General features: G+C 40.0%; 1 long non-coding RNA gene across 1 annotated transcript; it reads left to right on the plus strand.

Annotated features, from left to right (window-relative positions):
* The first annotated feature begins 7554 nt into the window (after positions 1-7554).
* Positions 7555-8816, plus strand: LOC127313260 (uncharacterized). The gene is made up of 2 exons (XR_007858858.2): positions 7555-8149; positions 8248-8816. It is a non-coding gene; the product is annotated as an uncharacterized lncRNA (long non-coding RNA).
* The last annotated feature ends 1427 nt before the right edge of the window (positions 8817-10243 follow it).

The raw sequence follows: 10243 nt of genomic DNA on the forward strand, positions 1-10243 counted from the left end.
GAAGGAATCATGAACGCTGGGCAGGAAAGGAACTCACGCAAGTTCTAGTCAACTCCGTGGAAGACCGATCTTATAGTTTTCTTAATAAAATAAACCTTTTGAAGAAATGTTTACAAAAACTTGCATTGGCCTATGACTTTCTCTCGGTCTAAGGGCTGTAGCTAGTGCATGATACACCTATTTCCTAATAGGAACTTGCCGAGTACGCTCGTACTCATTCTTATCCCATTTGAACCCCCTTCTTAGATCAAGGCACCGAAGGAGAAACTACCGTGGAACTCAAGACAAAGGAGTAAACTCGCAATGATGAAGAATCCAATCAAAGAAGTCAATGGAGTCAACTGTGACTCAGCTATAATGAAAACCTAGACTAGTAATAGAGAAGGGAACCTTTCCCTAATCCTAGCACCTAAGTAGCTGGGATTTACATAGTGAAGCCAATTAGCTCTTAAACTTGAGTTAGCAATAAAGGTAGATTTATCGTAGCTGCTCTTCTGGAGCTTTATTTGAAGTTTTACCACCTTGTAAAGTAGGAGGCTATGTTGATCTTATGTAAATGTCAGCTTCGTGTGTATTTCTATAGACATACTCCTTGGACTCAGATATGTCTTCGTTGTACCACTCGAGAGATGTAATATGAGTGGAACGGTGTTTCACTTGTGTTATGTCAATCATTTCTGTGTACTACACCAGTGCGGTGGTACGCCTGGGTCACCGCAGCTCAATAAGTACTTCGACTTCCATGGCTAAAACACTTTGTAGTCATGGAAGCCATGATCGCCGTGGCCGCTTCCTGAATCACTGGCCGATGCTGCGCTACTTCATCATTATGCTCGTGTTCATAAACCTTATCAAGTCTTCTATTGTCCCCTCCCACTCAAATACTTCGCCATAGAAAACAATTTCTTGAAATAAATAAGAAACATAGAAAAACACTTTTGTCTTTGTATTCATAGTGTAAAAAAGAATTCCTAATCAATACTTTGGGATAACCAAACAAAGACATTCATCCCATTTGGCTTGTAAAACTCTTAGACCAAAAATATAAAGAAAGGACTATTAGGGTTTATACCCATGCCATAACTCTGTATGGTGTCATTTCAACGGATCATGATGATGCTCTGTATTTAGTGTAAAAGCGGTAGTCACTAAAGTATAATCCACAAAAATATACGGCATCACTTTATTTTTATCTCATCATTAACCCAAACATGGTTTGGATACATCTCCCTTGGACATCATATCATCACTATGATACCTAGTAAGAAATGTGAGTTGTAGAACACCTTCATAACTCTCCTTTAGATGTTTGTTAAAAACTCGTAATTCAAATATTTTCCCCAATGATCCAATCATAGATATTTTGACTTTTCTATTACGATGATTTCCACTTCATGCTGAAATCTATTTGAATCCATTCAAATGTTTCAAACTTCTTCCTTATCGAATATATCCACATATATATACTCAATTCATTGTTGTATGTTTTCACTAAGTTAGTTGCTCCGTTCAACTCTTGGCCTATAACGGTATTTTAGTCATTCTCTTTAGAAAAGATTTGCAAGCGCCTTAAACGATTCAAAAATCAAATGTGACTCCAAAAATCCATTTGCATGGAGTTTCTTCATGTGTTCCTTTCTAACATGACCTAAATGGCGGTTCCACAAATAAGTGGAATTCAAATCATTTGCCTTATGTCATTTTAGCGTCGTTGTTATGTATGTGTGTGTTTCACCATTAAGATTTATAATAACTTATCCATCGTTACATGTGGAGTAATGTCATAATTTAGAACAACTCATTGTTTTCATTGTGACCAAAGAGCAAAATAACAATTTATTAAGTTCTTTATTATAAATTCTATAGGGCTAGGTAGGAATGCACAACTGACAAACATGATAACATCTTTATTATGTTCCAGGACGTGCATTATTACCATATTCCTTATTAGTTACTTAGGCCATCATATTCTTGTATTGCGTTGTATTGTATGACATCTCATACCAACCAACCTGGTACACGTATTTCCAAGAATTTCTTTATGTGACCAAACAAGGAATACATCCATAACATGGTATATCATTTATATACTTTACCCGAGCTAGACTTTCTAGTCTTTTTCTTTCTTTCTGCCAAAATATCTTTTGTAGTTTCTCTTTTAGCTTTCCTCATTATTCGGAAAAACACTTCAACATCAATAACTTCTAGGTTTGTTTGGTCAGAAATACCAATAACCTTGAGGTTCTTAATTTGAAGTTGATCATCATATGACAAGTGTTCCGGATTTCACTATTAGTAACCTTTTAATACATGATGAACAATTTCACTCATAATTTTATCCATCATATCATGACGACTTTTCAGAGACCATGTAAATGCATGCTAGGCTCGTAAAAGTTTAACCTCAGTATTCGTGACATTTGCAAATACTGCTTGCACCCGTTGTATGCACACGTAGAATCTATACTCCTCGGTATTCGAAACGACAGGAGAGTACTTAGCAACGGTGCATACTAAGGACGATCACTTCATGGATATGCGAATATCGTTAGTGCCCCAATAGTTGGAGGGATTGGGACGCCTTGCACGTCTTCAACCTTTCGTACATTCCCATAAAACTTATGAGTTTATGTAGTCTCACCAAATTATATTCTATCATTCCTTTGCAATAAGGTCTTAGATATCACATATATCTCATACCCTTGATTATTTCCGAAAACTAAATTTTCAGCTCCTTACTTTTCAATGCAAACAGATTTGAACTTCAAGTTTCACTTCCGGAGACAAGATAACTTTAGGTACTAATTGAAACCATAGTTCTTTGAATCAAACAATGTGAGGTTTTACTAAAGAAGTTTGCAATAGGACTTAATCATTTCTTGAGTTGCTTTAACAATACGGTACTCACAGTCAATAAAGTTTATTGTCGCATTTTGCAACGGTGATTTCTATCTCAATAACAAGACTAGCGCCATAGTAAAACGGATGCCAATACTACAAAATTAATTCAAAATACTACTGGAACCTATGTTTATGATAATTAGTTCATGTTTTAATCTAATTACTAATGAACTCCCACTTAATACAACATCCCTCATGGTTGTTAAGTGGTACACGATCCACATCCACTACACCAAAACCGATCATCACGTGAGATGATGCTTAGCTTCCAATAGTAGAACATCAACATGTTGATCATATCATCCATATGACTCGTGTTCAATCCCTTTCGGTTCCCGTTGTCCCGAAGGCCATGTCTGTACATGCTAGGCTCGTCAAACAAACTCCAAGTATTCCGCGTGTGCAACATGGCTTACACTGTCTGTAGCCCATATGAACGTTGGAAATTCTATCACATCCGGATCACCACTGAGATGCTTCGAGAATGACGAACTCATATCAACGGGTGCATATGCGAAAAGGGGGGAGAACACTTTATTATCTTGATATTAATGTGAGGGGATCATCTTATAATCAGCTACCGGTCGCGTTCTAAGCAAAATAAGATGCATAAGAGCGATTAACATCACATGCAATTTCATATGTGATATGATATGGCCCTTTAGTCTTTGCTTGTCGATCTCTGTTCATCTCCAAAGCACGGACTCTGATCTCCATCATCAATGGGCATGATCTACCATCATCGTCGGTGTAGCGCCAAGGTCCATAAGCCAGGTAGCCATCTTCCCATGGTTGTTCACCTCATGTAGCAACTTATTACAACTACTTTGAAATACTACTCAACATGAAATTTAAAGACAAATCATAAGTCTTCCCGCCGGTTGCCACAGTACAACAATGATCATCTCCATACATATATTCATCATCACATCTTATGGCTATATCACATCACCAAACCCCCTGCAAAAACAAGTTAGACGTCTCTGAATTTGGTTTGCATATTTTACGTGGTTTAGGGTTTTCGAGTAAGATCCAATCTACCTACGAACATGAACCACAACAGTGATAGTCAGTGTTGTCAATAGAAAGAGTAAATTAGGAATCTTCACTATGGTGGGAGAGACAAAGACACCCGCAAGGCCACTTATGCAAATACAAGTTGCACATGTTGAGGCATGGGAGCAGAGTCTCTATAGAACGCAACCATGTAAAGTTAGCTGAGCAGCTTCCTATCCCGCCATGCCACAAAAGATGCAAAGTACTCGAACTAAAGACAACTTCAAGCATCAACGCCCACAATATAATTGTGTCTTCTACTCAGCTGCAACCAATCTATGCATAGACTCAGGCTCGATACCAACTGCCAGTGGGATTCGTAGCATAGAAAACAAAAAATTTCCTACCGCGAGAAACGCAATCCAAGCCAAGATGCAATCTAGAAGATGGGAGCAACTGAGTGGATGAATGAGACTAACCCTTGAAGATTTCCAAAGCCTACAAAGAGAGGAGGCTCTCGTTGCTTTGCGGTAGAGCGATCACTTGCTGCTTTCAAAAGCGCGTAGAAGATCCTTGACAGTGCCACAATCGGGCAGCACCTCCGCGTACTCGGTCACACGTACGGTGTTGATGAAGACGTCCTTCTCCCCGCTCCAGCCGGGCAGCGGAAGTCGTAGATCCTCCCCTCGAGATCCCCAAGCAGTACAGACGGCGTGGTGGCGGTGGTGGTGGAGGGAACTCCTGGCCGTGGCTTCGCCTATGCGATGTGGAAGTATTATGTGGAGGAGGGCAGGCCTAGGAGGTTTGGGGAGAGGGAGTGGCTAGCGGCGTCGGCCATGGGCAGCTCCTAGGTGGTGCGGCCAAGAGTGGCACTTCCCCTCCCTCTCCTCATTATATAGGTGGAAATCCCCAAGAGTTGTAGTCCAGAATCTTTGAATAAGACCCCAACAACAAAAACCCTCCCATAGGTGGGAAACCTACTCAAGGGGAAGTCCTACCCAAGGTGGGACTCCCACCTTTCCCTTAGGTGGGGTGGCCGGCCACCTATGGTGTAGTCCACCTGGGACTCCACCCCGTCGGGTGTGGCTGGCCATCCAAGGTGGAGTCCCTCCGGGACTCCCCTTTCCATGGTGATTTCTTCCGGCCTTTTCTACGAGAACCCTTCTAGAACCTCGCCATAAATGCACCGATCATTTCCTGCCAAAACTTGGAATATGACTTCCTATATATGAATCTTATTCCTCCGTACTCATTCCAGAACTCCCTCGTGATGTCCCGGATCCCATCCGAGACTCACGAACAAAACTTCTAACTCCATTCCATATTCCATATCTACTTTAAACGACATCAAACCTTAAGTGTGTCACCCTATGGTTCGCGAACTATCTGCGTACATGGTTGAGACTTCTCCCTCCGACCAATAACCAATAGCGGGATCTGGAGATCCATAATGGCTCCCACATATTCAAGGGATGACTTAGTGATCGATTGAACCATTTACATACGATACCGATTCCCTTTGTCACGCGATATTTTACTTGGTCCGAGGTTTGATCACTCGGTATCTCTATACCTCGTTCAACCTCGTTCTCGACAAGTACTCCTTTACTCGCACCGTGGTAATTGTGTGGTCTCTTATGAACCATTCATATGCTTGCAAGCTAATTAGAAGCGACATTCCACCGAGAGTGGCCCGTAGTATATCTATCCGTCATCGGGATGGACAAATCCCACCGTTGATCCATATGCCTCAACTCATACTTTCCGAATACCTAATCCCACCTTTATAACCACTCATTTACGCAATGGGCGTTTGGATGTAACTTCAAAGTACCTTTTCCGGTATAAGTGAATTACATGATCTCATGGGTCGAAAGGACTAGGTAACTATGTAATGTCGAAAGCTTATAGCAAATAACTTAATGTGACGTGGATCTTATGCTACGCTTAATTTGGGTGTGTCTATTATATCATTCACATAATGACATAACCTTGTTATTAATAACATCCAATGTTCATGATCATGAAACGATGATCATCTATTAATCAACAAGCTAGTTATACAAAGAGAGCTTACTAGGGACTCCTTGTTGTTCACATAACACACATGTATCAATGTTTCGGTTAATACAATTATAGCATGGTATGTAAATATTATCATAAACTCAAAGATATATAATAACCATTTTATTATTGCCTCTTGGGCATATCTCCAACATGCCCTAGACTCAAAGGTTAGTCCACTATAAAATATATCAACTAAGTTATGCTTTTCCAAATCATGTCCAGGCCGAGCTCTGATAAGAGAGCAAAACCTTGCCCAAGCTGTGCAATTTCTCTCCATCTTCCCTCATCAAAACTATAAATTTTCTAGCAAAGCAATATGTTGAGCACTAGTAGGTGAAAATAAGCATTTTAGAAAGAAAACATCAAGCAAACCACTTGGACTATCAATAGAATCAGGAGGCAAACTATTATACCAAGTTTTAGCATCATCCTTTAATGAGAAAGGAAAAAATTTAGCAACAAAATAAGTACGCTTCTTAATATCATCACAAAACAAGCTACTCAAAGTAGAAAGCTCATTCATGTGTTCTATAGCACTTTCTTTTTCGGTACCACAAAAAGGTGTTTTCTCAACAATAGATATATGAGATAAATCAAGAGAAAAATCATAATCCTTATCCTTAATGTTTATAGGAGATGTGGCAAATTTAGGATCAAGAGACAGTTTATATCTAACAACATGTTGTGCAAGAAGCTTTTTAATGTTACTTACACTAGTAGTAGCATTACATTTATCAATAAAATCATCATCAAGTTCCACATAATCTTCATCAAGATCATCACTAGAGTATTCAACAGACTCAGGTGAATTAACAGGTGTAACCGTATTTTCATTACGAATTTCAGTATTTTCAATTTGTCTAGACCTAGCAATTGTAGCATCTAGAAAAGAACCTAATGAACCATTATCATCAAGCACAGCAGAAGCATCATCAAAATTATAAGAGGAATTTTCAGATTCAGCAGAAGTACCAGCATGTGAAACTTGTGGTGGTGAAACAAGTTGACTTATCACAGATGGTGAATCAAGAGCAGCAGAGGTACTCAGAGTTGTACCTTTTCTTGTATGGATGGTAATATGACGGCTTTAGCATCGCGAGGTTTACCTATGATGAAGGATTTGCAGCGAACAATATCAATCCAAGTGAACTTGCAAATAAAGCTATGCTCCCCGGTAACGGCGCCAGAAAATAGTCTTGATGATCCACAAGTATAGGGGATCGCAACAGTATTCGAGGGAAGTAAAACCCAATTTATTGATTCGACACAAGGGGAGCCAAAGAATATTTGTAAGCCTTAACAGCGGAGTTGTCAATTCAGCTGCACCTGGAAACAAACTTGCTCGCAAAAGTTTACCAGTAGCAGCAGTTTTATAGCAGTAGCAGTAGTGAAATATAAGCAGCAGTGTAATAAAGACAGCAGTAGTGATCTATTATCTATACCTACTAATAAAGGAAGTAAGGTTTCTCCCCTAATTTTTCGTCCGTTTTAAATTTGCCCCTAATGTTTAGTAGATATTACAGATGTTGCCACCGGTCAAGTGATAACGTTTCGTCTGTCGCCAATCCTCCTCTATCGCGTAGACTGATGGTCCCGTATTGCAGCTCAATCCATCTCCCTGCGCGCCGCCGCCGGAAGAAATCCGCTCATGGGCTGTAGCTCTCCGCACGCATGACCATCGGGAGGGGACGAACCCCGCACCCAAGGTGAGTGGCGCCGTCCATCGGGAGGCCGGGAGAAGCCAGGAGGAACCCTGTTACCCGGCGAGATGGGAATTCATCTTGGAGTCCCGACCTCAGGCGCTGCCTCGACTATGCCGCCTCCCACCTCAGAGATGGCCACGCGGACGGAATACGTGGCGACGCTGGCCATCAAGGCCGACCAGTCATGCTCTTGGACCAGATTTGCGTTGTCGGTCCCGGTGACCTCGGTCGTCGAGGCCATTCTCATCCCCGATGGCCTTTGGAGAGTGCTTCTTAAACTGGCCATGGAGAAGAATGAGGATATATCGAGGTTCATCTTCTGCGAGGCAAGGCCAGTCAATCCCATACGGCCAGAATTGCGTCTTTGAGGGAAATGGGTCAGCCTGGTGGGGATTTGGATCCCAGTTCCACGGTTGAGGTGTTGGGGAGAAGATGGGGACTTCAATCGATTTGTACGTTGACCCGAGTTGGTGACGCCGATGGTAAGTCTGCACTCCGTCCCTCGGGTTGAAAATCTTGAGTTGGGTGAATCCTGAAACTGTTTCAATGCCTCATGTACTTTCGTTTGCATCTAATGCAGGATTCCAACCAAGTGAATTGCCGTATGATTGTGTCTCTGATTAAGAAAAATTCCGCCCCGGATGGTCGCCTGCAATGTTTGCTGCCCTTACCCGCACTACAATCATGCTATCTATCTAGGCCAAGCCAATACAGAGCATCAACTTCGTTGAATTTATCAAATGATGAGCTGATGCAGCCAGTTGATGGAATTCATGCTGCTTCAGCATTGGCAGCATTGGCTACAGAATAACTTTCTAATTCACTACAGTATCACAGAAATTAAATTACTTACGTGCATATGTAAATCTATCAGAAGGTGTTGGTGGTGCATATGTGTTTTACCTTACATACATATGTAAATCTATCTGAAGGTCCTGATGGTACATATGTGTTTTAGCTTACATGCAAGTCCATCTGAGATGGCTTATCTACTATCTGAAGTGTGTTGGATTGGGAGTTATACCAATGAATAATCTGGTTCATGTTTCGGTGATGTAGGAAACACAAATTAATAACTTTCAAACATGGGTAGAACATAATTATTCTGCTCATGTAAGTGGGAAGAAATAAAGCATCTAATTCGATATGTTCTTCATATGAAAAAACTAGCTGTATACTACTCTCTGTTTTATTTTTCTTCCATCTGTGGTAAGTATTCAATAAGAAGGAAGTTGTAGCATCATCCTAAAAGAAATTAAGCAGGTATCCTGAAGAATGTTTACCTTTATTATTAGCTCGAGGTGTGCCATGTATACCAACGAGTACATGCATACTGATTCGTTATGCATAGTAAGTATGATTCCGTTGGTGTTTGTGCTGGAAACTTAGGAGCCAATAATGAGAGAAATGACATACCCACAGAGCTTGCTCAGCGAAACGAAAATATGGATGTCCACTCTGTACTGGACTGAACTCTATAGCGTTATGATGGATGAATGTTGTATGCTCAGACCATTTCTTCTATTTGATCTATAATGTCAGCTATGTTCACTGGACGGCAGCTAGAATTCGTTAATTATTTTGTGTGCAAACATGTAAGATGACGATCTTCAAAATTTATGCATTGGAGGTTGGACCGATGGAGTGCTTCTTAGAATTCTATTATTTAGCCTCTTATTTTGTACTTCTATATGAAATATGCCTGTGAAAATACTTAACTTTTAATGACCCGATCTTTTCCCTCTCCCGATGCAACGCACGGATATTTTTCCTAGTTATATACTAAAAGCAAAATAAGGTGGATTAATAGAGCCACCAGATCCACATCATTTATATTAATATTGATAGTTAGATATAAAATGTATGGCTAGGATATAATAAAGAATTAATAGTAACATAACATATTTGACACAGTTTATGTTGAAAATGTCAGGTCTCTCAGATCTGCACTCATATAATTGAGCGACATGTGCCGTAAATAGATGTGTCTGTTTGGTTGGTACATACAACAAACTAGAGAAAGACCCAGCTGTATAAGCAACTAAGATATGGAAAGTTTGAAATAAAAAATTCAGCCGTGTACGCAACTAAACTTTGGTGATTGAAAACGTGATATCTTCAAAGAAAAGAAGAAAAGAAAGACCTTGCCACAACGTGTTAGCAATCGGACATGTACTTTTTTTTGCTGAACGCGCTAGGTAGCATGTCTAATTCTTTTTCCGGACTTATGACTTTCATTTAATCAGTTATTGAAATCTACGGTGCAAACGATTTATCAGTCTTTGTCTTTTATTTAAACTGCATTTAGGGTTTAGTTAAAAAAATTGTAAAGTTTTTCAAATATAGAGTATGAAGAATATTAATTATTATATACTAAAAGCAAAATAAAGGTGTTTTTCGAGGCACCATGCTAGTACACATATGTTAAAAATATATAAACCGATGATTTTAATTTTAACGGTATGAGATTCAAAGATAATAGGTGTTCCGTACAATAATATAGGTTGTTTACCGTGTCAAGTTGTATACCTGTAGAACTCTAGCTACAAAATCTACGAGATAGGATGTAAAACTAA

The sequence above is a fragment of the Lolium perenne genome, chromosome 7 (assembly GCF_019359855.2).
Source record: "Lolium perenne isolate Kyuss_39 chromosome 7, Kyuss_2.0, whole genome shotgun sequence".
Lineage (NCBI taxonomy): Eukaryota > Viridiplantae > Streptophyta > Magnoliopsida > Poales > Poaceae > Lolium > Lolium perenne.